Source organism: Anas acuta, chromosome 4 (assembly GCF_963932015.1).
Source record: "Anas acuta chromosome 4, bAnaAcu1.1, whole genome shotgun sequence".
Lineage (NCBI taxonomy): Eukaryota > Metazoa > Chordata > Aves > Anseriformes > Anatidae > Anas > Anas acuta.
This window is the reverse complement of record NC_088982.1, coordinates 34720993-34748422: the sequence shown is the minus strand read 5'-3', so window position 1 is coordinate 34748422 and position 27430 is coordinate 34720993. Positions and strand designations below refer to the sequence as shown.

The 27430-nt window shown below is 40.1% G+C and overlaps 2 long non-coding RNA genes across 2 annotated transcripts; both read right to left on the bottom strand.

Annotated features, from left to right (window-relative positions):
• Positions 1-605: 605 nt before the first annotated feature.
• Positions 606-15181, bottom strand: LOC137855957 (uncharacterized). Its single transcript, XR_011096085.1, has 3 exons — positions 14885-15181; positions 3659-3734; positions 606-3240 (listed from the first exon to the last, which is right to left on the bottom strand). It is a non-coding gene; the product is annotated as an uncharacterized lncRNA (long non-coding RNA).
• A 5729-nt stretch (positions 15182-20910) lies between these two features.
• LOC137855235 (uncharacterized) lies at positions 20911-21431 on the bottom strand. The gene is made up of 2 exons (XR_011095620.1): positions 21304-21431; positions 20911-20959 (listed from the first exon to the last, which is right to left on the bottom strand). It is a non-coding gene; the product is annotated as an uncharacterized lncRNA (long non-coding RNA).
• Positions 21432-27430: the final 5999 nt, after the last annotated feature.

Here is a 27430-nt window from a genome sequence, read left to right as displayed (position 1 = left end):
AGATAAAATTTAATACCTTAAACTAAAGTTTATGGTCATATCCAGGAGATCAAGCATTTTGTACATTAAATCAAGATGGCATGCCACTAAAGAGTGGCCAAAAGTAGGATTCATTTTGGAAGAAAAATGTGATGAAGGATCACCAGACCATCAGTTCTGTCTAACATTAGAAAAAGTGTCTCTCTGGAGTTTGCCTTTTCCTTGCTATACATGCCTTCAGCAGGAGTCAGTTATCAGGAGTTTTCCAGAGAGCTTGACATAAACTTTAAAACTGCCAGAATCAAAACAGATCTGTGCAAACGTACAAACAAAAATTTTTAGTCAGTCACATGTTCAAAACAATTAGTTAATTTCACTCTCATTATATATATTTACGTACAATAAAAAATCCCTCCTGTTGTACAAAACAGATGTAGATTCACCTGTATAAATGTTAGCTTTATGTATGTGCTAGTATATTTGTGTACTTCTTTCTGATAAAGTTGACAGGAGAAAAAAGAGAACAAAACTCTCTTTTTAAAGAGCCAGGCGAAAACACGTTTCTGAATATCATAATTATTTCAACCCTTATTTGTTTGAAGTGCTATTCACAAGGTTTACAGCATAATTTACATGGGAAAAAAAAATGAATTGTGATTTTGCCCTCTGGAGCATATTTTCTTCACAAGTTATATATCTATAAATTGTTGAATGTAATTGTGTCATCTAGTCACAATGAAGACATTGGAAATCTAAATTCAGTCTAGAAACAAAACAGGAAATCTACTAACCACCCTTTTTCATATAAGAGAGATTCCCAGATCTTTGTTAGAATATAGGCTAGATTCAGCCTCGATTTTAAGTGTTATCTTAGATATGCATTTCTACATTTCTTGTAAAAATCTTTGAAAATAGTGTTGAATAGAAACATTGTCAAGGAACAAACAAATCCTTGGGGAGGGGGTGGGCATACTAACAATATTTTTCATGTGTATTAAGATGTAAGGAGTCAAACTTCAAACCACTTCATTAACACTAGAAGTGCTTAGAAACAGTAGAGTATTGCTTCTGAAAGTTTATTCAGGTTAAACAAAGATAGAGGGAATAAAAACTACAATATAGAACAGGGAAATAAGATGGCATTTCCATCTCTTCAAGAACATTCAAGCACCATGGCCAGCTGTATCATTTAGACTCTCATTTTCTTGGGTTGATGTGGCCACACTGCTGAAGAAAAGTGACTATCACAACCCATTAGATTATCACAAGTTTTGAAGATTTCATCATAAATGAAAGTGCTGTAATAAAAACTGTTTCTCTCTCCTCCCAACATAGTAGGTTTGACTAGATCACAGCTGTACTTGTTTTATTGTAATGGGCTTAAACCTGTTATGTCAGGTGAAAGAAAACAGATGATAAACTGTTGGAGCTCTGACTCTGAAAAGAACAAGACAGAGATAAAATAAGATGCTACAGAGTTCTGCCAGCTTCTGTATGTGTTACTTACACTTTCTAGTTACATGGGCAGGCAGGTACATAATTAATTTGTTCTATAAGCAGCTTTGCTCTTCAGATTTACACCGAAGTTTTGAGGAGCAGCAGTGTTAAGTCACACAGCTGAAATCCTTACACCAGACTTCTTTAATTAACTTCTCAGGAATATGCAAACTGAAATAAGGGCATTGGTAACTAGAAATGGGAAGCATTTTTGTAGATAAAAAGGTTCATAAAACATTTCTATCTAGCTGCATCACGCATGAGAGCAAGGGAGATGGTCTTCAGATCTGAGTTCATTGCTGTCCAACTCTGCCAAACTTCAGAAACATCAGTAGCAGAGAGCTGAGCTTAGTCAAAAAAAAAAAAATTCCCTTCTAATGTATGTATATAGCTCCACTAATATTAATTAAGAAATACCTGACACCCTACAAAAATTACTTCCTCTAGTCACTGGAGTTTAACCCATAAACATCTGTTTACAGTGACAAGCACAACTCGTCAATTAGTGTTACTAGCTTATGATACATGAACAGTCTCTCTATCAAATCACTACAGCTGTAGTAACTTTTGGGTTCAAGACTACACAGAATTTGACTGACCATACAATAAACCTTGCTTTCTAAACTTTTGAGCTATAAAAGAAGGAGTTTCTCTTTGTAACCTTTCTCTTTCCTACTGAATATGCTGCAAAATACTTAAAAATGAGTTATTGTATGCATTCTCAAACTGAAGTTTTTTTATGTAAATAGTCCACACAATTTATAGCATTCTTGTTTATGTAACATTCTGGCTTATTGGCATTTGTCCTATGAATATACTGTTTAGGAAATTATGCACCAAGGTTATAAAACATTGTTTTCCCAATACACTATTTAAGAAAAAAGAAAATCAGTCTTGAAAGACTTGTCTCATAAAATATTTTAAATTTAAAAACCATAGTGAATACATTCTTTCATGATGTAAGGAGCCACTAGTTATTATTGTTATTAGAGCAATGCAGATAAACATTGCAATTTTACAGCTATCCAGTGAAGTCTACATGACTTCAGCACAGACATGAATGTTATTTATATTTCAGAGTCTTTAGCGATGCTAACCACCTTGTATTGACAGCAAGAATATCATTGGCCTGAAGAAATGCTATCAGAGAGAGAAAAAGCAGGCAGTATTGAAGGCAGCTGGATGAGATAAGTGGAATTGCCTAAGCTCACCTAACGTGCCAATGAATTCTGGCGAGGCCCAAATCCAGGGTACTTTCCCTGTATACAGCTGATTCTAAGCCCTTAGTGATGTGTCATCCTGTTGATCCTGAGCCATCACGTTGATGTATAGGAGCATTTGACCCAAATAAGCAAACAAATACAAAAACACATGCAGATTCAGAGTCAAAACCATGACATTCTTGCTTGCATGGGAACCAGTAAAAGATGTTTTTGCACTTTGAGTCAGTCAAGCATATTTCCTTCAAATTAATTATGATTTTGTTGTACATTTGTTGCAAGAACATCTTAAGTACCTGCAATAGTGTTTGAGTAGGAACACAGAGCATGTAAATATCCTTAGTAAAATACCAGATATAATTCAGAAAAAATGGTATTGAATTTGGAGTGCACTCTCTGGTTTAGAAGAGACTACCGTTTCTTCATTCACATAATGATCTTTGCTTCATCCTCAGGTCTTTCTTTGCCTGCATTCTCTCTAAAGTCTATCAAAGGCTTCAGAAAGATGAAAAGTTCCAACAGTCATGATTCCTCCAGGAGGAGACTGAGAGGAAGAAAATGTAGATGTTTGTACAGTAACTGAAACCAAAAGTATCAAGGCATAAAGTAATAACAACAAGAGGATTCCATATCCCCAGGATAACAGGGAACTCATTTTTGCTCTGCAAGGTTATATGTGATTTGGCCACAGCCTTTAATGTGATTGACAAAAGATGGTATTTTACCTTCCCAACACATTAAAAACACGTGTATCAGTTTTAAAAACACACAAATCATTTCCAGCAAACAGGCTAAATAATGGATGCAAAAACAGTAAATGAAGGAAGCAAAATAAGCTAAACTAAACTTTATAGTTATAAACTTAAAGCATCATTACTATATGTAAATCGTGTACTAGTTTCAAAGTTTTATCTATTTTACAGTTACTGATGCAGACATCTAAAGTATCAATGCTGTGGTACCTCCAGCTCCCATTTGTTTGTTGTTTAGTCTATACAAAGTAGCCTTGGACTCTTCCTTTAGGTGCTCAGTATGTTCCTGTAAAAATAAAATGTTCTCATTGTGACCTTTCAGTACTTAAAGGGGTCACATAAAAAAGATGGAGAAGGACTCTTTACTTAGGTAGAGAATGATAGGACAAGGGGGAATGGTCTTAAACTAAAAGAAGATAGATTTAGACTAGACATTAGGAAGAAATTCTTCACTCAGAGGGTGGCGAGGCACTGGCACAGGCAGCACAGATGCCCCATTGCTGGAGGTGTTCAAGGCCAGGCTGGATAGGGCCTTGGCCAACTGGATTTAGCAGGTGGCATCCCTGCCTATGGGAGGGGGTTGGAGTTAGATGATCTTTAAGGTGCCTTCCAACATGAGCCATTCTATGATTTTTCATTTACTCGCTCCCCTATCTAAACGCTACCAGAGATGGAAGATGTCAATTTAAATAAGGCATCTTCAGTAGTGTTTCACATTCCCCCACAGAATAGACATTTCATCATGACACTAAAGAACCCTACAGAACAACAGAGGTATTTAAATATGTAATTCTTCAGATCCTTGCTAACATATTTAAGTTGAGCAACTCTAGCAGCAATTTGAGCAATGCTAGCAGTCACATGCTGAACAGTCTTCTAAAAGTTCTTTGGCTTAAATGACACTTAAACATATGCGTAAGGCTAGAAGGAATCAGGATTTAATTAAGAGCTCAATAGACATGGAGCCAATATTTTTAAATGTATTCTGGTCCTAAGCTTCCTTCCATCACCATCCCCCTGCTCACCTCACCAAAAAAAACGTAATCCTTATGTCTGCTATTTACCAAACATTGCATTTCCCATAGCTGATGATTTATTATGTTCTCATCATGTTATTGTTTACCTCAAATTCATAAAGGAAAGCTGCCAAACAGGATGCTACCTGAAAGACCAAATTGCATGACCATGTAACAAAGGAGATATTACAGATAAGCATAGATAAAGTATTTTTTATATTGTAGAAGGGTCCCCAGAACAGAATGACTTGCATTTCCATCCAGGCTTTAGTGCTACAGTTGAGAAAGATAACTAATGTAATACAAACAGACATTAAGAGATCCTGAAGCAAGACAAAGAAAAAAAAAAGAAAAAAAAAAAAAGGAGATTCTGCTTCACAGAATAACAATCAGCTTCTGACCACAGTCATATGGAAAAAACGTTTCCCTTTGCATATCACAGCAGCAATCACAATCTGAGGGATTAGGTTTGTAGGAGGAGTGTCTTCATCTTAATTACAATCAAAGGCTCAGCCTTCTGCAGCCTGTGTGGGACAACAGCCATTTGCTTTCAAGGAGCTGGTACATGTTGCTTTTAGGCTTTTTCCTGGACTTCCTCAGTTTGTATTGATTAGTGACTCATCACACCAAAATTGGCTAGGATTTCACATTATTTGGATATTTTGACTGTTGAGACATCCAGCTTCTTGAAACTCCAGCTTCTACACCTTCTAACAAAACAGAGCTGTCTAATTGCCCCCAGCACCTGTAAATACAATATCACAGTTGTCTACAAAATAGACAACTCTATTTTAAAATGTCACCATCAGGCTCTTTTGTAGTCTAACCAATCCATGAATTCTCATTCCTCCCTGAACCTGCAGGTTTTCTCTAACCCACACTGTGCTTGTCCCCTTGTCAACCGTGCACAGACCTGTGCCCTGCAGTGCTGGGAGGCTTGTCCAACTCCCAGCTTAGGACAGAAAGCGATGCTATGCTCTGAGCTCACCAAAAACCTCACACTAAGGCAAACCTCCCCTCCTGCAACCCTTCACATGCCTGCTTTTGCTCTTGTGGGTAAAATACATGCTTTAGCCCATATTCTTCATAAATACAAAACCTAGGATTTTTATACCTGTTTTTTATAATGGGTGTGTTATTTCTGCAAGCCACATGCCCCTTGGCCATCTCAGCTATGCAGCGCTCCAGCTCTGCTGTTTTTAAAACCCTTCTCCCCAGCAGCCTGGTAGAAGTGGGAGGCAGGCAGTCAGACAGATAGCTATGCAGCAGGCACTGCAGAGTGGCTTTCTGCTGCCTTGTTCTGCCCAGCAGAAACATTGCCCAAGCGTACTCAGAGTCTGCCTAAACAGAGAGTCACAAATAAACTTTTGATCTCATTCAAAGTCAGGCTGCTCCTGTTGTTTCTTTACTACGTAGCTTTGTGCTTTATTTGTGAATCTTTTGACTGGTGGAATGAAGCAGTGTGGTGCCTTGTCTGTTTACCTTTCAGACCTTGATAACCAAATAATCAAAATAAGAATCTTTGTTGTTTTTTTTTTTCCCCTACAGACATCAAGAAAAATATAAATAAAGAATGATATCGCTACCAGCCCATGTATAAACAGATTTCTTAATTCCTTTAAGAGACCTAATCAGCATCAGTAAATGTTTAGCTTCCTTCCTCTAGAAGTCCTCTGTCTTAGACTGGCAACAGTATTTGCCATGTGAAACAAAGCCAAGCATTTTCTTACCTTTTTAATACTTTGTCTAACCAAACAGCAGTTGGGTAATATAGGTCTCTCCCAGCTGGAAAAAAACAGTTTTGGTGAACTATAAATATAGCAGCCCTTAACAGTACTTTACATTTAAGGAGCAGTACAGGCTGTGTCTAGTAAAAGAAAGTCTTACATATCTCTCCCTCCTCAGACATGCTTCAAGTGACCGACTTTCAAGCAAGCCTCTGATGTATTTGATTCATTCATTGATTGGCAGAAATGTGAGAGAAATGTAGCCAGGTACGCCCCCATCTACATTTCTGAATAACAGCTACATTTCCAGATGATTTAAATGTTTCATTCTAATCCAAGTTAGTTGTTAGATTGAGTGTAAAGATATTAAAAAAAAAAAAAAAAAGAGAGAGAGAGAGAGATGAACTGCAATGCATAGAGCCAGATATAACATCTGTGTAATTTTTAAGAGCTTAGTCAAATGTAAAGAAAAAGCAAGTTATCTGTTATTCACCCAGTTATTTACAGCTGTCAGAAAGGAACATGGAGCAAAATGTATGCTTGTAAACTACTATCCTAGGGATTTATTGAAGTGCAGTGCCTTATCAGGTCTTTTGTTTGGACTGCCTAAAGACATACTAACCTTAATAACTGAGATTACAAACATGCTCAGCTTAAGTCAAGCCGTCAAGCCCCATACAAAACTACAGAGTTGTACTCCTCTTTCAAATATCTCCTTGTCCAAATTACAAAGGTAAAAATCCTCTTTTAGAGTAATCTGTTACAAGAAACAAACAAGCAAAAAACCTCTAAGGAGATGGAAGGGAAGGGAAGGGAAGGGAAGGGAAGGGAAGGGAAGGGAAGGGAAGGGAAGGGAAGGGAAGGGAAGGGAAGGGAAGGGAAGGGAAGGGAAGGGAAGGGAAGGGAAGGGAAGGGAAGGGAAGGGAAGGGAAGGGAAGGGAAGGGAAGGGAAGGGAAGGGAAGGGAAGGGAAGGGAAGGGAAGGGAAGGGAAGGGAAGGGAAGGGAAGGGAAGGGAAGGGAAGGGAAGGGAAGGGAAGGGAAGGGAAGGGAAGGGTTTCATTTCATGATTCCTTACAAAAACACAAACACTCCCTGTTCTAAGTTCCTCCTGGCTCTGCTCTATAACCCTGCAGACCCAGCTTTCTCAGGCTGCCCAAGAGCCATCAGTAGGGATGGGTTGAAGGTGGCTCCTCTTTTTTCGTCCCTGGGGAGAGTTTCTCTTTTAACTCTCTCCTTGTCATAACCTGCTTGTAATGGAGTTGGACCCACAGCTTGCTTAGATAAGCCGTGCACACTCCGTGTGTGCCTCCTTGCTCCAACAGAGGTGTAGACTGGCTTGACATGGCCAGTTCCCATTTCAGAGCCAGCCATGAGTGCTGTTCCTGGGACAACACATCCCCTTCCCTGACACTAGTCCAGGCATCCCCAGCACAGGCACATCTGCACCCCATCTGGGCAGGAGATGGCAGGAATCCAGAGAGCTGGAAGTGGCAGCAGAAGAATTCATGACTGTCTACACCTAAGTGGACAGACCTGTTTTAAATTTGGCTATGCCACATAGCAACTCTTCTGCATCCTAAAATCCATCCAGGACTCTAAATCCTTTATTCATCAGTGTGCAAAGATACCTCCAGCCTGTTACAATCATGGGCTTGAGCTGGCTTTCGGAAGGGTGAATAGAGCCAATTAAGGTATTTTTCCTTTCAGAAAAATAAGTTACCTGTGCCCACCTTCTCTTTTTTACCATTAACTGAGAAGCTCACATCTAATATATAAAGCACCCAGTTAAATTTATCCTTCTTCTTTCCTGATTTCCCTGATTTTGGTATCTTGGGACTGTAAGTCCCCACAAAACTCTTCTGATCTGCTCCCTCACTGTTGGAAACAACAGTGTGATCGATGACAGATCTTCAGGAGTCAGCTGAACATCTGTGTCACCAGCCATCACAAGCAATGTGTTGCAATGCTCTTTCCAAAGCCCTCTGAGCTTAGCACCAAAAGTTTATCTCACAACAGTGCTTTGTTGCTGAGCCATTGGAATTTGAGATCGAAAAGGGCTCTTCCCCTTCATATGGAGTTCTTTAGTCAATTCAAGGAAACGAGTGCAGCTCTATGGAGCAGATGTCAGGGTATATGCCCGGAGGGCAGATATAGGTTTCAATCTCTTACTCCAGTGATTATTTTTCTATTTTTTCATTGGAGCAGGCCTTGGAGATTCACTGATCCCCTTCTTCTTGGAAAATGCTCTCATCAGCTTTGCTTGGCCCCTCAGCTTCTCACTCCCATTCAGTGAAGGTTCAATTGGACCATGTACAAAGCAGCAGCTCCAACCTAGTGGGGGTGGATGGGTGGGAGATACAGGCTGAGGAGAGGTATGCTGAAAACGTAGTACCTGATGGGTCATAAGAAAAGTCAGCTTGTTATGACTAGTGTGACTGGTCTTGCTTGTGAACAGAATTCCAGTTATATCTAGAATTAAGGACTGGAGCATTGGTTAAATATAAAACTATGCAATTTACAGTCCCTGAAAGTCAAATGAAATTCTTTTCAAGGTGGGTTAAAAGTCCATAGTTTTTAATAAATAGAGATGTTTGTCTTTAGAGAACTGGGCTCTTGGTAACTATATTTCTCTGCTGTTTTGGTATGCATTTAGCCTGAGGCAACTGTAGGTCTCATACAGTTCACAGCAAAGTCCCCACCACTTGTTTCCACCCAGCTGTCCCCTTGGCTGTACTGGTACAAGGGCCTGGGGGATAGGGATGATGAACATATTCAAGCTAAAAACTATGTGGTCTGAAAATGGAGGTTGTTTTGATCTCACCTCACTTCTGTGATCTAGTTTCCTTACAGCCCCCAAAAGAGCAATACATGTGCTAATAATATATACGAGGGAACAAGCAGCTAAGAATGAAGGAAAAGCTTGCAAAATATCCCTGGTATCACGATGCCCTGCCTAAAGAATGGGAGACCATGAAGATCAGTATTGTCCTGAGGGGTCTGCTTCAGGATGTGCCACCTGCTGTACTCACAGATGTCAAAAGTGAAGAAGCACCCAAAATTGTGGGGACCAAGCTGTTGTGTATGTGTGCTCCTGACTGCATGCCCTGGTTGTGGCCAGCATGGGTTCTGTCAGAGATGTCAGAGAGCTTGTTGAAGGGCTGGTACAGCACTGTCTGACTCTCATCCCTCTCCAGACAGCAAAGCAGGAAAGTGAGAAGCCTGAGAACAGAGCCAATGTTCAGACCACAGTTTTAGGAGAGAAGAAGATGCAACTGAAGAAAATCAAAATGAATTCTCCTTGGGGTTGCCAAACACTCTATATGCTGATTCTTCCGATCTAGAAAATTTTATTCACAGATGTGAATTTTTTAATAGTTTGGCTGCCAATTTTTTTTTTTTTTTTTTTTAAAGAACTCCCACAGCAATGTAGGGAAAGACTTCTGATATTAAAATAATGTTTTTCAATTCCTAATGTTAAAAAAAAAAAATCAAACCAACCAGCCAAACAACAAAACCAGTTCCTTAGACATTACACTGAATGTGACAGGACTCTGTGGGAAATTGTGCTGGCACTGAATCCTGGTGTAGGCTCTCCCACCTTTATCCAAATCAGGAGGCTGGAGAGTGGGAAGAAAATCTGAAAAATAAGCATAGTAATTCCCATACTGATTCAGAGTAGCTAACCACTTTATCCTTTCTTTCAGATAAGAGCTAATAGGAGAGGTCTCAAAAGAGAATGCAAAGAGTAAAGGTCCCCAGAGAAAGCACTGTAAATTAATGGTAGCCTTATGCTACAAAAAATGAGGATTTCTCTCTCTCTCTCTTTAATCCTTTTTTTTTTTTTCCTGCATAATGCAGATATGATTTTACATAAATGTCTGAACTTTCTCACTGCCTGTCAGATTCTATATATTGGTAATAACCTCTGAGAATGTGTTTTACATATTTATTATAATACGCAGATACATGTATGTGTTCGTGCACATATTGTGCATATTTTTTCTGCTTTAAATTTTAGAAATTCAAACGTTGTGTTTGTGGATGATTCTGTTTAATTATCAAAACAAACAAACAAACAACTGAAATAGCAGCACAAAGTTATTTAGAAACAGAATAGGGAAAACACCACTGAGACACACACAGGGAAAAAAGGGGGAGGGGGGAAAGGGATTTATAATGTTATGCTGCAAATTCAAGTCACATATTTTGCAGGTATTAGAAGTATCAGTACAACTTTTTTAGCAGTGAAATAGCTCTCCCTTTACCTGCTCCTCCAGTGCACAGCCCCAGCCTGCCTTAGCCATCTCCTCTCATTATAGCAGTTTAAAATCTGGATATGCTGAGCACAGAACATTAGATATAAAATCGCCTGTACTAAATTTACATGTCTCAAATTCAGAAGAGGGAATAGAAGTAGAAATTTAGGTGGGTTATTTCTTAGGAAGGAGTCCTCATGAAGGACTGAACTACAACTCTTTTTCTGAACAGGTATCTTTGCTGGTCTTCAGCAGTAGCTGAAACCTGGCAGGTGAGTATTCTATCAGTTTAAATGTATTTAAAGACCTACTTTCTCTTAGACTGTTAAGTATTTTTACCAAAAAATCCTTTGCCAGGTTAATTTTTTTTTTTTTTTTTTGTAAGACTGGAGACCTCATTTGCCAATGTTTCATACTAATCCAACTACCATAACTGAACAGATTAGATTGGGACTCTCTTGGGGAAGTATCACAAAAAATCACTGTTGTTCTATCTTCCTCTGTTATCTCTTACAACAATTTTCCCATGCAAACCAAAGCTGCACACAAAAAAAGAAAAAAATAAATAAAAGAAAGAGAAAAAAAGAAAACAAAAAAGAAAGAAAAAATAACAAACAAACAAGCAAAAATTGAGTTTTCTGTGCTTGAAAAATTACTATCAAAAGGCCAGAACTACCAATGCAGCTCTAACAGGACTGGCAGGAGTCATTGGTCTCTGTCTACTAGGAAGTTAATGCCAGATGAAAACTTTTCTTTATCCAAAGCTTAAATGTTTAGTTAAATCATTGCATACGTACTTTATATTACCTATTACACATAACACGAAATATTTGCCTGATTTTAATTAGACCAATGTTATTTGAGCATCACGGGGAAACTAGAATGAGATCAGAGTACAAAAAAGAACAAATACCATTTAAGCCACAACACAGTGTGGCTGTGCTGTTACCGAGACGCCTGTCAGAGTGGTAGTGTGGAAGTCTGTATTTAATGTCTTCCAGCAATTTTCACATTAAATTTGCTCACTATAAAGGAACAACAGTGGTAAAAACCCAACTGCTTCTAAAATGGAGCTGGACATGCTCAAAAAAGAGTAGGAGGATATCAGACTTCTGATAGCCCAGCTGATAGCTATGATACACATATGTAGCATAAGCCAACCTAGCTTTGCTGAAATCAGTAGAATTTTTAGATTCACAGTAGGAAAGAATTTACCACATACTTTTCCTAATTGCCAGGTGCCCAAAATATCCAGCAGCAACTCAGTTGCTGGACTCAGGCATTGAATGTCAAAATTTTATTCATACATTTTTACATTATGAATTAAGTACTTATGAAATATACCTAATGAGGGCAACAGCTATTTTTCTGCCTGTATTCCCTTATCTACAGGTATCTTAAAGGAGGCTGTAGCAAGGTGGGGATTGGTTTATTCTCCCACGTGCCTGAAGACAGGACAAGGGGGAATAGACTAAAGTTGTGCCAGGGGAGGTTTAGGTTGGAAGAACTTTACTGAAAGGGTTGTTAGGCATTGGAATAGGCTGCCCAGGGAAGTGCTTCAGGCACCATCCCTGGAGGTCTTTAAAAGACATTTAGGTGTAGAGCTTAGTGATATGGTTTAGTGGAGGACTTGTTAGTGTTAGATCAGAGGCTGGATTCAGTGATCTTGGAGGTCTCTTCCAACCTAGATGATTCTGTGATTCTAGGACAGGACAGCACAGTCAACCTGAGTCTACTCACCAGTAAGTAAGCTCCAGTGTGATCTCAGCCCATTTGAAGCTGACAAACACAGAAACCCTCAGTCAGTGATTGACAAATTGACTAAAAATTGCCAGAAAAATATATTCCCAGATCTACGTATATATTTGAGTGATTCTTACTAAATTTGATGTAAGATGCATTTCCGTTTTCCCCAACATGTTACAGTATTTATTTTTTTTCCTGTTTGAAAGTGAAGTGTTCAACCGCAATTAAGTGCTAAACCATAAAGAATTACTTTTATTAGGCTTGATTCTTATAGAAAGCTCTTTTTTACACTGATCCATGCAAAATTTCAAAAGTAATGAGCTGGCTTGGGAACAAGAGAGGCAGTTGGCACTATATGCATTGTGTAAGAGCTAGGAGCATTTGAACTATTGACAGGTTGTCTCTTCTGCTCTTTTCTCCTCTGCCTGTTTTCCTTAAAGCTCCTTCTGTGAAGACCAAAGCAGCAGTAGCAGTTAATGTGCTGGCATAGCCTTTGAAGGGCCCCTGAAATCTTGGGACTTTTTATCTTCTTTGCAGAATATTCTAGCAGAATATGACTATTTGCTTCCAGCAGCCAGATACTTTACTGAGTATTTTGCCTTCAGAGCTGTAGTCGGAGACATGTTGGGCACCTTACATGCAGGGATGGCCCTGCAATGCTAAGGTTTAACATATAGGTACACCTTGCAAGAGTGGCCTTCTTGGAAGGTTTCACTGCCTCCAGACACAGTCATAATCCTTCCTCCCTCGCAAATCAGAGAGTAAGACCACTAAGTCTGAACTGAAGAGAAGCTTAGCAAAAAAAAAAAAAAAAAAAAAAAAGATTTTAAGGTCATCATTAACCTCATGTTCATCAGCACACTAAATTGAAAACTGTAAGTCTGAGTGTTTTTTTTTGCTCAAGCCTGGAACTACAGCAATATTGAAGACATAAGGAGCTGTTGTCCCAGTCCATCTGTAATCCCCCCCAAACAAAGAGCCCCTCTGCCAGGAAAAATTAGACCAAACCCTAGCTCCAATTTCCTGCCTTTTTTTATTCTTCTAATGCTATAATGTCATTATACTATGTTTCACATCTCTAATTTTGATTGACACAGACAAGCTTAGAAGGAGAAGCAGGACTAAGTGAAATTCGGGATCCGCTGGAGGGTCAGGACACATACGGTGACCAGCTGTAATGCAAATGCTGGGGCTGGCTGTCAGTGAGCTCATGCAGCTGGGGCTGGAGAAAGGCAGCTTTAAGGCTACCCAAAACGTCACTGCAAACAAATGTTGTTTTCCCAGGTGAATCACAGCCCTGTGGTTAGGCTCTGCTGTTGAAATACAATGGCATACACTAACATGGGTAACTATGGCTCAGACCACAAAATCAGTGCAGCACATCCTAATTTTCCCCTACCTCCTTTATCAGGTCCAAAGTGCAGAAAACACCGGTACAGCATCCAAATGTATTGCAGTGCATTTGGTAAACTCTTGAGTAATTTATCACAAGTTTTGGTGTTACGTTTGTTTATAGAAATGGATAATGCCTGAAAGCTGGGATATTCTTTCCAGTCTTATCTGAATCATCACAAACTTCCTTAAAAGGTAAGTTTTGGAATACATGTTCATGAAGGATTTCTGCTAATTTTAAGACCCTTTTCTTTTGGGAAAGGCACTAAAACAATTTTTCTTGCTGTATTTCAATAATGCTGGATCCTTAAATCACTACAAATGTCTGAGAAGCAAGCCTAGGGCAGTAGAGAATGTACATACAAATATGTAAATATACATATATTTCTTTATAACATGTTCACCTATTAAAAACAAACAATCAGCTCTTCAGAATGAAAAACAATCACTTTTCTTTTTTTTAAAAAACGTATCACTTCTAATTTCCTTCAAATCGGTTTATTTCTTCTGACAATATTGAATCAGCACAGAAGCAGAACGGCCAAAATTTTACTCACAACACACTAAGCATTTTGAATGAAGTTAATGATTCCATTATGGCTTTATTTTGGTTTTGCTGTTAAGTTCAATTCGTAGACTGGATCCTGCTCTCGGTTACCTTGGTGCACGACTGAGGTACAGCAGCCTGAACCACCCAGTGCCACAGAAGCACAAATGTGCTTCTGAGAAAAGCTCAGAATATCGGTCTGTCAGGAGAGAGCCCATACATTTGGGAGCGGACTACACGTGCCTGGCTTGTTGTGAGACACTGGCTTGCTTTACTCTCAGCCACTCAGCCTCTTCCAGGCTCAGCTGGTTTCCTATTCAATTAAAATGCAATCAGTGTGACTGAAGCACTGCGCAAAAAGTTGAGGAACAGCAAACCTCAGTAACGCTAGTCTGTACTTAACTGGCACTGACTGAAAGAAGCCAATGAATCTCTGCGGTGTCAAGGGCACTGAAAGAAAAGTCGTAGGGAGATGCTAAGCCTCTGTCACTTTAAATGTTATTAATTCCCCAAACAAGCTTGGCTGCTGAGTGAACATTTCATTTTGAGAAATAAGCCTTGAAGGTCCGGCAGTGCAATCTGTCTGTAGCAGCTACGCTATAGCACAGTATAAACAATCATGGCAACACCAGACTTCAGCACCATCATAAACTATTTATCAGCAAGCTGCGTTTGACTGAACAAGCACTTTTCCTTGCAGAGAGGCCGCCTCTCAAAGCACAGAGTAATTCCGCTAATGGCTTCTCCTTACCTCTGCAAAGAAGGCGTGGAGAGCCTCAGGGCGATACTCGAGATGCCAGCAGGGCATGTGGGATGCCATGGCCTGTACGGCCCAGCACCCTGAAATGCCACCAGGCCCATTTCTGCAGGACTGCCACATGGCTGTAAACACAATGGGTTTTCATACATCTGGCATCTGATTCTGATATTGGTTATCTCTGTGCAAATCAGAAATAACTCTGGGCAAGCCAATGGAGTTCCACTAATTTAAAACTAATTTAAAACTCAGTCTGGGCTCCCCCGATCCTTATTTTCTGCTGATTACCGCCTTCTGTTAAGACATAGTTTTCCTTATGAAGCAGCAGCCTGGGGTGGAGCACCCAAGCCAGCTGGTGCTTGTCTCCCCCTCTGCATCACCCAGAGCACCCAGGTGGGCCCACTCCCAGTGGCCTAGCCTAGCCTAGTCTGGCCTGGTCACTCCAGCAGTTGCTCTGCTGGAGTCTGCAGCCTGCAACAAGTGCCACTTGGGCTGGGGACATGCATGGGGAAAGCACTGTCCCTGTCCTTGGAAAGCAGGTGGACACATTCGGGGCAGGATGTTTTTATCCTTGCTTGCATTTCAAGATTTGAGCTGTAGAAATTCAAGGTGCCTTCACTGGGTCTGTGCTTGGACCAGCCCAGGATCTGTCTGTAATTCATCAAGAAGGAAAGCAAAAGGATGAAAAAAAAAAAAAAAAAAAAAAAAGGCCTTACAGCCTAGAAAGCTGCAAGGAAGGTAAAGGGAGGCGAGGCAAAGGGAAGACTTCTCTCTGAGCAGTGCAGCATCAGTCCAGAACCAAAGGGTTGTTTTGCCTGTGTCTTTCAGGCTGACAGGCCATACAGAAACTGTGCTGAAGCTACTGTAAATGATTAAATCAGGGCAGCTATTTTATGCATTCTCAGAGGTGGCCTGACTGCTGGGAATTTGAAAGCAATTGCTCTTGAGTTTCTGTTCCCATCCCTGCCACCATCTCAGACCCTTATCAAGTCTGATGGTGAATTTGGGATGAGGTTTTAGCTCTTCCTTCCACCGAAAAATGCAACCAAATATTCTGTGGTTTGGTGTGATGCCAGTATACACCACATGGGTAGAAAGTAAATGGCAGAAGAAGAGAAAAGCACAGAACAAAAGGGAAAAAGGGAAAAGAGAAGGACCATATGAGCAAGCTCACTGCAGCTTGCTATTTCCTTGACAGATGGAAATAGCTTCAGCAAGTACTGTTTTGGACGGTTCATTACTGTTTTTTTTCACTAGCATTTTCTGGAATGATGCTGGTAAAGTTTTACTGGTCAGACTGGCAATATATACAATGATAATACAATAATAAACATACACAGTCATGACTCCAGAGCTGGGCTGTTGAAAGAGTAAAGCGTTAGAAACACAATGCTTTACTGAGGGCAGGCCCTCTTCCTCCCTCCAATCCCAGCAAGCTTATTTATTTTTTCAAGGTCTTTTTATCATTGAGTATTAAAAACAACCCTTCTTCTCCAATGAAGGAACCACCCAGCAACACAAAGATAACCTTTCTTGTAAAGACAATGTGCAGATAGCAAGAATGCTGTTTCTATTTTTTGCTATTCTAAGATAAAGTTTTTGCTCCCAGTTAATCCATAAGAAGTCTATCTTTATTTCAATGAACTCATTCAAAGTATAAACGCCAGTAGGACCTTCCAACAGCAGTTATAGCAATAAGTCACTTTGACAACGCTCTACTGTTTCCCCTTCTTATGAAACCAAAATAAAATTGTGTTCTAATAACTCCATATTTTGGAATCACTAGATTCTGGCTAACTTTTGCTATAGAAAGAAGTTTGTTCAAGGAAATATATGACTTGTAGGACACTGAATGGTCCTGCTTTATGTAATGCTATTTAGGGGCCATGAGAGAAGAGCACAGGGTAAAGTGGGGCTACTCTGACAGGCTGAAAGACAATCCTCTTGGAGTCAGGAACTCTGAGGAGTCAGGAACCATGTGGGTAAACTGGAGACCTGAGACTGGCTTCAACAAAAACATTCAAATCTGAGCAACTGTTTTTTTTTGATGGTCTCTATTTGCTGTCTGAAAAACTGTCCCTTCAAACCAGGGATAGATTTCACTAGCTGAACATAACAGCTCTCTCAGCTAAAAATCTCAAAAAGTGGACAATACAAATGCTACATTTTGTGGTTAACAGCATTGAACATGGACACCAGAGAAACCACTGTACTCAGTGGTATGAGTCGCTGAATGGCTCTTATTATGACCTGCATTATTCCCACAGCACACCAGAGAGTTCTTCCCAAAGCCTTAGGTACCTTGACACAAGCAGCAAAGTTAATGTATGTGGTATCAGTCCTTCAGAAATGACCATACCCTCTCAAAATTCACATATATCCATGCAGCTCTAACCCCTCTTAGTATCAATGAAGCCTGATAAATCTTCCATTAATTAGTAAGGGGAGGAGTGGGGAACAGTCATTGCCTAGTCAAGCAATGCTGAACATACCGGGGGATTTTCTGTGGAGAAGAGAGGGTTAAAAGTCTGTTTGGGTGTGCCTCCATCAGCACTGTGCTAAGTGCTGCATTTTCTCTGGGGGTTTTTCCCACAGATTTACAGCTTCTAGCTATAATTGATCAGCCATATACAGATCACATAAACCACTAAAAGAAACACAGTATGAACAAGCGGAAAAAGTCATCCAAAGCCAGGAAAGACTGAACAACAAAGTGCAGATCAATTACCTCTGTTCTTTGCAGACTGTGGAGCTAGGAAGTGGGCCTAAATGCTGCCCACGTATCACTGCCTATATCTGGAATTTGGAGAACAGTTGGAGAATTATATGGTATTAAGAAGAAAGCAGAAAAGTGTCCCTATAGGACGCTTATAGCCTTAGTTCTTTTAGATGGGATTTGCTCTGGAAAACAGTGGTACATCCTCCCAATATATTACTGAGATGAGGTTCAGATGAGGAAGATCTAATAATTTTTGAGTGTCGGTAACTAATGATTCCCTTTGCTCTTGGAACAGAGATTTGAGCTCGAATGTAGCACTTTTTAAGTGGGGAAAGGAGGAGAGGAGAGGATAAACCACAGCTGGTGTCCTTAGGGGAAAAAACAGAGAGTGGCAAGTCTGCAGTGGGGAGCTCCTTAAGACAGCCTTTCATGCGGTTCTGCATCAGACGAATTCATTTACTTAGCTTTTTCAGCATTTTTGGTTAGTGGGTGACCAGAGCATTTGGGTGTAAAACACAGACTATGTAGATTTCTCTCTTTGTTCTTGACTTTCTTGACTTAAAATCCTACTGGCCTAGGGAAAATCTAACTCACTGGATGTATTTGTGAAGGCTAATGCAGCATTTTTATCCATGACTTAAAAAAAAAAAAAAAAAAAGTTTTAGTGCTTAAAGCTGCATTCTGCCACTAAACCAAGAATAATATGCTGTGTTTCCATTTCAGCCTATGAATCTTTGTGGACATACTTATTATCCTCAGGAGCACCTCTAAGATCCTAAACTTGTGTATATGACAGTGTCCTGTGCATGCACCTCTGATTTCTATGAACATGGTCCACTGGAGGGCTGTGTATATGTGCATGGGTGTGCATCTCTGTGACTGTCTGAGTCAGGCAGTTTGCCTGCCTTACCCTGAAGAAGCACCCCTTCTCCTCTGCTTTTCTTCTTGCTCTGTTCCAGTCACCAAGGTTATATCCAGCAGCAAACTCCCTGGTCTGCTGTGGCTTCCAGGAGAACAAACCTGCCTCTCTTCACCAATCTGGCTCAAAAGCACCACAGAAGCTCTAGATAACTGATGGCTGGGCTCTGTCAAAAAACAACTAAACAAACAAACAAACAAACAAAACCTGAAACACCTTGAATACCTCATGGAAGTTTAATGGTCTAAATATTTGGGAGTTAAATACTTCAGAAACGATCAGACTTTGTATAAGTAAGAAAACACCCTCACCAGACCCTCATATCCTACCCCACCAGGAGGAGATTTGCATGTGCTTATTTTCTTTAATTCTGAGCCCTGGTGCCTTTCCAAGTAGGTTTGGAGGGCTAGCTTGCATCCCCAGGCAAAGGGATGTCAGGGATAAGAGGGCGATCACTGATTCCCAGGAACACTCTGGGTTGCTACAAGTGTCAGAAATCAGAAAGAAAGAGGAAAGAACACATCATCCTACCACAGCAGCTCCCAGGACAGCAATCTCTGGTGATGTATAGAGAGGAAAATGTGTCAAAGTAGTTAGAAGGGAAAAAGAAAAAAAAACAAACACATGAAGAAGAGAAGGGCGGCTGAGTGACAAAAGAGTCATGGAGCAAAAATCCAACCACAAATAATTTGAGGGCTTGATTTGTTCGTGTTACACTGCTGACACGGCATGTTTTCCCCTGCTGGCTGCCTTTGCTGTATCAGTGCTAATGTCTGGCAAACTTGGAAACTGCTTTCTTGCTAACAAAAGTGATAATTATCAATAGACAGCCCCTTGCGTGTCACCCGTGTCTAGATATGAGATCATTATAATCAAGAAAGAGGGACCATGAATATTTAGGTCACTTTGATGTGTTTTCCTGCAACACAGAGAAGAAGATGGTATTCTGCTGAATCTGCTGCTGTGACAACACAGAACTGCTCACTGTTTCATGCCCTTGACTCTTGGTGCTGGCTGTGAACACACACACATTTTTGCTTTTAGTGATCTTGTAGCCAGGAAATTGGCAGAGATCCTTTTGCTGGCCATGGGGGTTGCACAACCTTGTTGTGATGGTTGTTCATGTTATCTGTGTCTTCAGAAAATGGGTTTGGCTGAAGTTGGAAGGGACCTCAGGAAGTCATCTGGTCTGACTCCCATGGTCAAACAGGTTCACACAACCAATCTGCCAAGGACCATGTCCAGGCAGGTTTTGAGGGGGGGTTTCCAAGGAGGGAGACTCCACAACCTCTGTGGGCAACCAGTGCCAGTGCTTCATCACCTGCACAGTAAAGAAGTGCTTCCTGATAGTCAAAGGGAACCTCCTCTGTTCCAGTTTGTGCCTGTTGGGCTCTATAGCCAAAGTCCTTGAATGTACATCATGATCACAAGACTGTACCTGGGGTCAAGTAAAAAGACTAAAGAAAATCCAGTTCAGTGCAACAGCTGAATATGGCCACATCACATTGGGTCTAGAAGCAAGAAAAGCAAAAGAAAATGCTCAGGGTAGAAGCTGAGCCCTGGTGCCTTTCCAAGATGGACAAGTATTTCTATCTTCCATGTGTGTTTGGTCTGGCATGCAATGTCCTCTGGAAGTTGTGTGTGACCTTCCCAATAAATTTGTTAAGCCTCAGTAAGCAGAGGAAAGATCCCACCACCAGAGCAAGAAGCAAGGAAAGCACAGTAGAGCAATTAAGACCGGAAAGAACTGTGGAAAAGAACCTGAAAAGATTTTCTTTCCAGAGAACTCAGAGTTTACAACAAATGTAAAGGACCCCTTGAAAATACTAGGTTGCCTGCTGCTTTTTGTTTAGGAACCTCCACCCAGCCGTCACAGGGAAGATACACAGGCTCTTAGACATTTCCCTAACAGCTCTTGTTTTAGGTAATGTAAATAACATTTTTTACATTAACATCTTATTTATGTAGAATCTTCTGTCTCAGCAGATGTCCTGCAGCTGTAGGTGTATAAAATATAGGGTAAGGGGGTGGGGAGGATTAATCTCTTCCTTATACTTGTGAGAAGAAAGAGCCACTGCAGTGGATGTTGTGAAGCAATGGGAGCATTACCAGACATCAAATATCACATGCCAGACATCAGGCCCAGAGCTGAGGCTCAGGGTTATTGTCGTGCTACATAATCAACAGACGTGCAGCATAGCATACATGTAACTCAAAATAAGTCCTCCATCTTTATAACCCCCTTTCCACTCAGTGAAAAATGATAACATTTGTGGACCACTGATGCGTGTAACTTGGGAATTCATTTTCATTTGTAACCTTGGAAATCTTTCGACTTGCCTTGTCAAGAATAACTTCTTATTGCCATCTTCCCACTGAGACCAGGACCAGACATGTAGTGGATATAAATCAGCTCAGGCATTAGCATCAACTTTTATAACAAAATAAAATAAGCCCTTGAACAGAGGTAAGTTACATGAAACACAGATCTGCAGAAACACAATGGTACATTTTGGTGAGATCCAATTTGAAAAAGCTGCTAGACAAGCTCCACTACACCTTTATAGCAACAGAGAGCGTAATTAACACACTAAACATTTGGCAGTAGGGGGGGAAGGTAAACAAGCCTTTGCAAATGTGGGCACTGTGCCTTTGCCAAGTCAGCTGCCTTTTTAAGAGGCTGGGGCATCTTGTCCAACACCCCAATTACCACATGTGTCAGCACGTGGGTTTGAAAGGCACAGATTTCCCCTGATGTGCTGCTTCTCTGCTCACCTGTTGCCAGATTGCATCTTTTCTGACTCACTGCTTCAGAAGTACAACTGAGCCCATGCTGTGTTGATTCCAAAATACAGCAGCCTATAGCCACTGAGACGTGTCTACAAGGGAACAGGCAGCAGCTGACACACTGATGCTCTGCCTAATAGCTGTGTCCAACAGTCATTTGTGGATAATGGGTCTAATTAATTAGATGAGAAACACTTGGTGTGTCTGAGCTACACCAGGATAATTGCTAGTATGGGCACTTTACACATTTGAGTCAACATTTTGTGCAGCTGGTACCTCAGGAGGAGAGGCACTTTGTACTGTTGTTCGTATCTACCTACCCATCAGGAGTGAGCCCTTCAGCTGCTATACCTCGCAGAATGCCCCTGCTTTCAGTGGAGAAGTGCCCATTTTACCAAGCCTTCAGAGCAAAGCATGGGAGGAGGCAGTTACACACAGGAACCTGCACTATTAGGCCTAATTAGAAACACTTACTAAGGGCAGGTGTTAGCTTTGTAACCTGATGCATATTGTAAAGGAACTCTACAGTTTTCCTTATTACCTTTGCTTTTCAGATGTTAAAGGCTTCTCTGCTTTGTTTTTCACAAAGTGACATCATCTACTGACAGAGGGCAGGGAAATGCTGATGAGACAATATGGAACAAGTTCTCTTAATTGCTGTGTATACCACGGCTCTTCTCTTGTCTCTGACATTTGCCAGGTTAAGTACTCTTTTTGCTCTACAAAAGTCATAAAGTTCATTTATAAGCGTAAAAAAGCCCCAAGCCTAGACTCCTAAGCTGGCTGCAGACAAACACTATTAAAAATCTAGGACATAGTGTACTGCACCAGCAGAACAGTTAGATATGTACATGTCTAGCCATTTCATGGATGGAAAAAGAAAAATTGACAGAATTACAAACTTGTCATATTCCACTTCTTTTTTCAGAGTATTGAATGTAACTTAAAATGAACAGCCAAGTTTATTCCCCGTGACAAACATCCAGGGACATCTTAAAATTAAAACAGAAGCAACTCAAATCAGAAGGCAAAGGAAACTTTGACAAAGCTTCAGAAACTTGTCAGATACAATCATTCACTATGTGTACTCAAATCAGCCAGAAAGAAGGGCCCCCTTCACCACAATCTGCTGAACAGTATTGAAAGGTTTCACTTGCATTGCTATCCACAGATTAGCTTAACAAAAATAATGCTGCAGGTTTTAATGCTAAGAACGAGTGAGCAAAAATTATATTGAGAAAACCAAGTAGGTTCCAAAAAATATATAAATAGTAATAATAAACAATAATAATAAAAAAGTAAACAACAGAATTTCTGCTAAGACTAAGAAAAAGAAGTCAAAGTGCATATTATTTAAGGTACCCTAAAATTTCACTCCAATTAAAAACTTCAATCAAAAAAAATCAGTCATGTTGAAGTAATGAGAATATTTCTCACCTCTTTCACATGACTCAAGCTGCAAGCTATTTTAGAAAAGAAAAATAGATCAAATCATAAATATAACAGGATTAGAAAAGCCCCAAACAACAATAGCACATGATTTGCCCTAGCTGAAAAGTTATTTGCTAACAAAATTGAGAGGACAAGATTCAAGCATAACTGGTGGTTACCAGGAATGTTTGTTCAGAATGTTTTCTACCTATGGTGCTTCAAGTGACTAAGTGATCAAGTGACTTATTCAGAAAAAAAGCTCTTGAAGGAGGGCATGGACAAGGGCAAGAATGAAAGAAACACTGAGAAGATGAAAAGCTTTTGCCTGCTGCTTTTCTTGGTAAAAATAATAGGTGCAGAACAAAATGGCAGTCAATGTCCCATTGTGAAAACATTTTCTCCTTTGTAAATAAACATGTAGGCAGTTATATATCACAAATAAATATTAGGCAGAATATAAATTATTCACAGGCAATTATGAATGTTGTCATGGCAATAATTCAACAAGCAGCTGCATTTGGGACAGGAGCCTGGTCCAAGTGCTCTGATGCTGAAGATGTGTTTCTGTTTCAAAACTCACCATTCTTTTTCAAACTCAGTATCCTGCCTCTGGCAAAGTAGCATCGTAGTTTTATTTCTAAAAACATCTTGCCAATTGTAAACCCCTGTCTACAAAGTGAGGGGATGTCATCAGCCTTACCTCCACATAATTATAAAAATGGTATTCCCTGCCATGTAATGTTATGTGACTCTGCAATATCCAGCCTAGTCTGATGGAAGCAGTAAACTCTACCAGCTGATTTTATAGTCTGTGTAAAAAATTATTCCTTTTTTATTTTTATTTTTGTATGCTTAGCAACAGTAGTTTTAAGAGAAACAAACTATTCCAATTCTTAGTTATCTTTCTACAAACTACAAGAAATTCTTACAAAACAGAGCTGTCACATGGTATCTTTGCCAAGGCTTAACAAAGTGTTTTAATAAAGACTTGCATTATTCAGAGGGAGTTGTATTTTAAAATGAATTAAATATTTTGAATTATTCTTGGTCATTACACCAAAGTACATTTTTTCATTGACTCCAAAATGGCTATTTTTCATCCAGTATGCTTTCTTTTATATTAATGTTTGTTTTTTATATTAACTTTTATTTCTTATTCCCTAATTTGCTGTTTTAGCTAATTGCATGAGATGTGCAAGTATGAACACTAATTGCTAAATCAGGCTCCAGCTTTTAAAAGACTCGGGGGAAATAAACCAACAAATGTGAGGACAGGGACCTGTTTATTTTCCCTGCTCCCTTTCTGATGGGATGCAGAAAAAGTCCCAGTATTTTAAGAGAATACACATTTATGCTGAAGAGTGGCTTATTTTTATTTTATTACTGGGGGGAGGGAGAGAGGTTGCTAATCCCTTTTCCAATCATGGAGTCTTGCCAGGGAATTTGCAAGGTATTAATTGCCATATGGAAAGCATGTTCATGAATGTGTACATATGTTGCTATGTATACACACAAGCTTGTGTATGTATGAGTAGAAATGTCTTTGTAGAGACAGTTTTAGTCGACATATTTTGCAGACTACACAACAGTTGCTGACCATACGCACCTGAACTGTTGCCTTGTGCATGCTGACTGTGGAAATGGGTTTGCTCTTTGAGGGTGGAGGTTCCTGAGAGAACACAGAGAAATTCCATCGCATTTGGATCTCTCTTTCTCCATTCTTTTCAGTCTGGCACATCTTTTCACACTGAAGTTTCTGATCTCCAGTGACTACTGCTTTATGATTTGGCCCTGAGCTACCTCCCTTTCTTTTGACAATTTTAACACAGCTGTTGACACAGAGTTATCTGCAATAGCGCCTGTCATCCTTGGGACACAGGCAGAAGTCTGTAGAAGACTGTAAGACAGAAGACTGTAAGAACTTCATCTTTTAGTTGGTATGCTGTTGAGATTTGTTCTGACTCTGGAATAAATTTTGGGATGTGGGGCTTTTATCTTGATTTTCTTCTAGTTGACACCTTTTGATGACTCCCTGAAATGTTCTAAGATTTAAATTAAACTTAAATGCATTGTCAGTAAGATTCTTGTTTACCAATGGTAAGGAGGACCTATTTCTACTCACTCTTTGTCTCTCACTAGCTGTGCCTTCTGACTGTAAGAGTGAGAGAGAAAAACAGCATCTTTCTGGATTCTCATTTTGCCCTGTGCCGAAAGCAGAGAAGCAGGAATATTGTGTAAGATAGGGGATGATGTAGAGCTGCAAGAAGCCACAGTGTGTTCCCTAACAGCCACAGAGAAGAGGCAGAGCATGCCACTGTTTAACTTGCATAAGGCACTGTACAGGGTATTGCCATAAACAGCACTTCATGAGTGCTGAGCTGAAAAAAGGCTTAAGGAGCTGGAGCCAAGTTGGTGGAAACTTCTGAAAACTGCATCCCACAAAACTTAACACTTCCTTGGAACAACAGATTGAGAGCCTTTTTCCTCCCTGCCAATAAATGGCAAATTAGAGGAACAGAATTCAGCCATTCATGTGGAATCACTACAGTCACCCCTGGGAACCAGCCTTTCGCCTGAGTCTGAGGCACAAGATAGCATTACTCGTGATCTTGCCCTGAATTAAGGCTTTTGAAAACCATGAAGTGTGTTTGTAAGAGCCTCAGGCTCTGGGTCTGAAGAAGATCCCAGATGAGGCCTGCAAGATGGCCAGCTCTGACGGACACCTCACACAGGTTGGCTCTACGCTGTCCCTGCTGAGGGTGTTTCACCATCAGCCGATTAAATGTCAAGCAATTTTCATCATTATTAATAAGCATGGATGCCGATATTTTCTCCCCAGCGGAGAATGCAATCAACTGAAATGCCCTGTGGTTTTGTTTTAGCAGGTTGCCAAACCTTTTGGCATTGCTTTTGTAGATTCTTCCCCACTATGTTTAGAAGTTGTTGAGAAACTTGCCTGCTACTATTACAGTGATATTATTCATTTATTTTTGTAACATGCTCCTAGATGAAATGCACATGGCCATAAAATTGTAGAGTGGTTCTGTAGCAGATTTCCTTTGTGAAGGCCTTTTACAGAGATAAAGGTACTTTATAAAAAACTTCAATGTAGAAACACTCTATCCTCTGCTGACTATCCCCATACAGCAGGATGCTGAAACCTGGGAGTCACTTGGAAAAAGAGAAGACTGTAAAATTGACTAAGAATCCAACTTAGCTCAGAAAGGATTGTGCAAAGCTTGACTTAGTGAAAGGTGAGGTTCATACAAAGTATAGGAAAAGCAAATTGAGTGTAAATATCCAAATATTCAGGAAAAAAAAAAAAAAAAAGGCTGTGATGATCACTGGCAACCTGAACACATGCTGTCAGTCACCCTCATTAAGTGCCACTTACAGGAAACCAAAGTGAGAACGCTGGGATGCGCAATGCACTGACTTTAAAGATCAGAGGGAAGATTGTTGAATGAATATGTATATGGACATGGAAAAGGAAAATGATGAAAGGGGGAACACTTACAGGAGAAAGCAGAGAGAGACCAACCTGTTCACTTACTTCTTCCCTCAGTTCTACTAAAACATGGGAACTCTTTTTTTTTTTTTTTTTTTTTTTCTGATTCCTCTTTTTTTCCTCATTCCCCCTCCCAAATTTCAACTGGAAAGATTAGTTAGAGCCTTTTATGGATTTCAGTTAAGAAAGTGGTTTTTACATGGCAATAATTTAAAACACAATGAAGGCTAATATAATTTCAATTTTATGCTTAAGAAATATAATCTACAATACAACAAAAAAGACATTACTTTTAAAGTGGCACAAGAGATTATCAGTCTGTACAGTAAAAGCACACAATACATCTTATTGTCTCAGGCATACTTCAGCTCCTGTAGGAGCTGGGTGGCAAAAATTAAATATGATCAATGTTACAAAGAAGAAACGTACAAAATACAGTAAATTTCTGTAGTGAAACTAGGATAACTTAAAACAGCCAGTAATCAAACTGGTTAATCATTGTTGGTTTTGTAGCACAGGCAGGAATGAGAATCCAAGGCCATCTGCCCACTACTTTCCTAATGCAGAAGAGAAACTGCAGATTTGGGACAGTGAGGCCAATCCTGTTCTCCCTGTCTAAGGAAGAGCATCAGAGCTGGGATCATCTTAAGGTGCCCTTTGTATTCCTTATTTGTGCCTCTGATGGACAGATCTTCAAATGTTTCAGTGCTAAGAAAGGGCTGGTGCCCCAGCACAGCATGTCTCTCCTGCTTCTTTCTATAACAACCAGAAGGGGAACTGGAGGATGCTGGACTTACCTGGAATCACAGGATGGCTTAGGCTGGAAGAAACATCTAGAGGTCATACGGTCCAAAACAAGGCCAGCCTTGATGCTGGATGAGGTTCATCAGCATGTTGTCCAAGCAAGTTCTGAGTACGTCCAGTGACAGGAATGCCACAACATCACTGGGCAACCTCTCACAGCACCTAACTATTTCCAGTGCCAGAATAGTTTTCATTATCATTCAGCAGAAATTTACCTTTCTGCCATTTGTGCCTCTAGTCCTTTTGCTCTACACCTATGAAGAACACCTGGATCCATCTTCCTTTGTTGAAGGCATCTGTGAGATCTCCAACTCCTCACTAGCCCAAGCTTTCTTATTTCCAGGCCGAAACAATACATCCCCAGCTGGATTT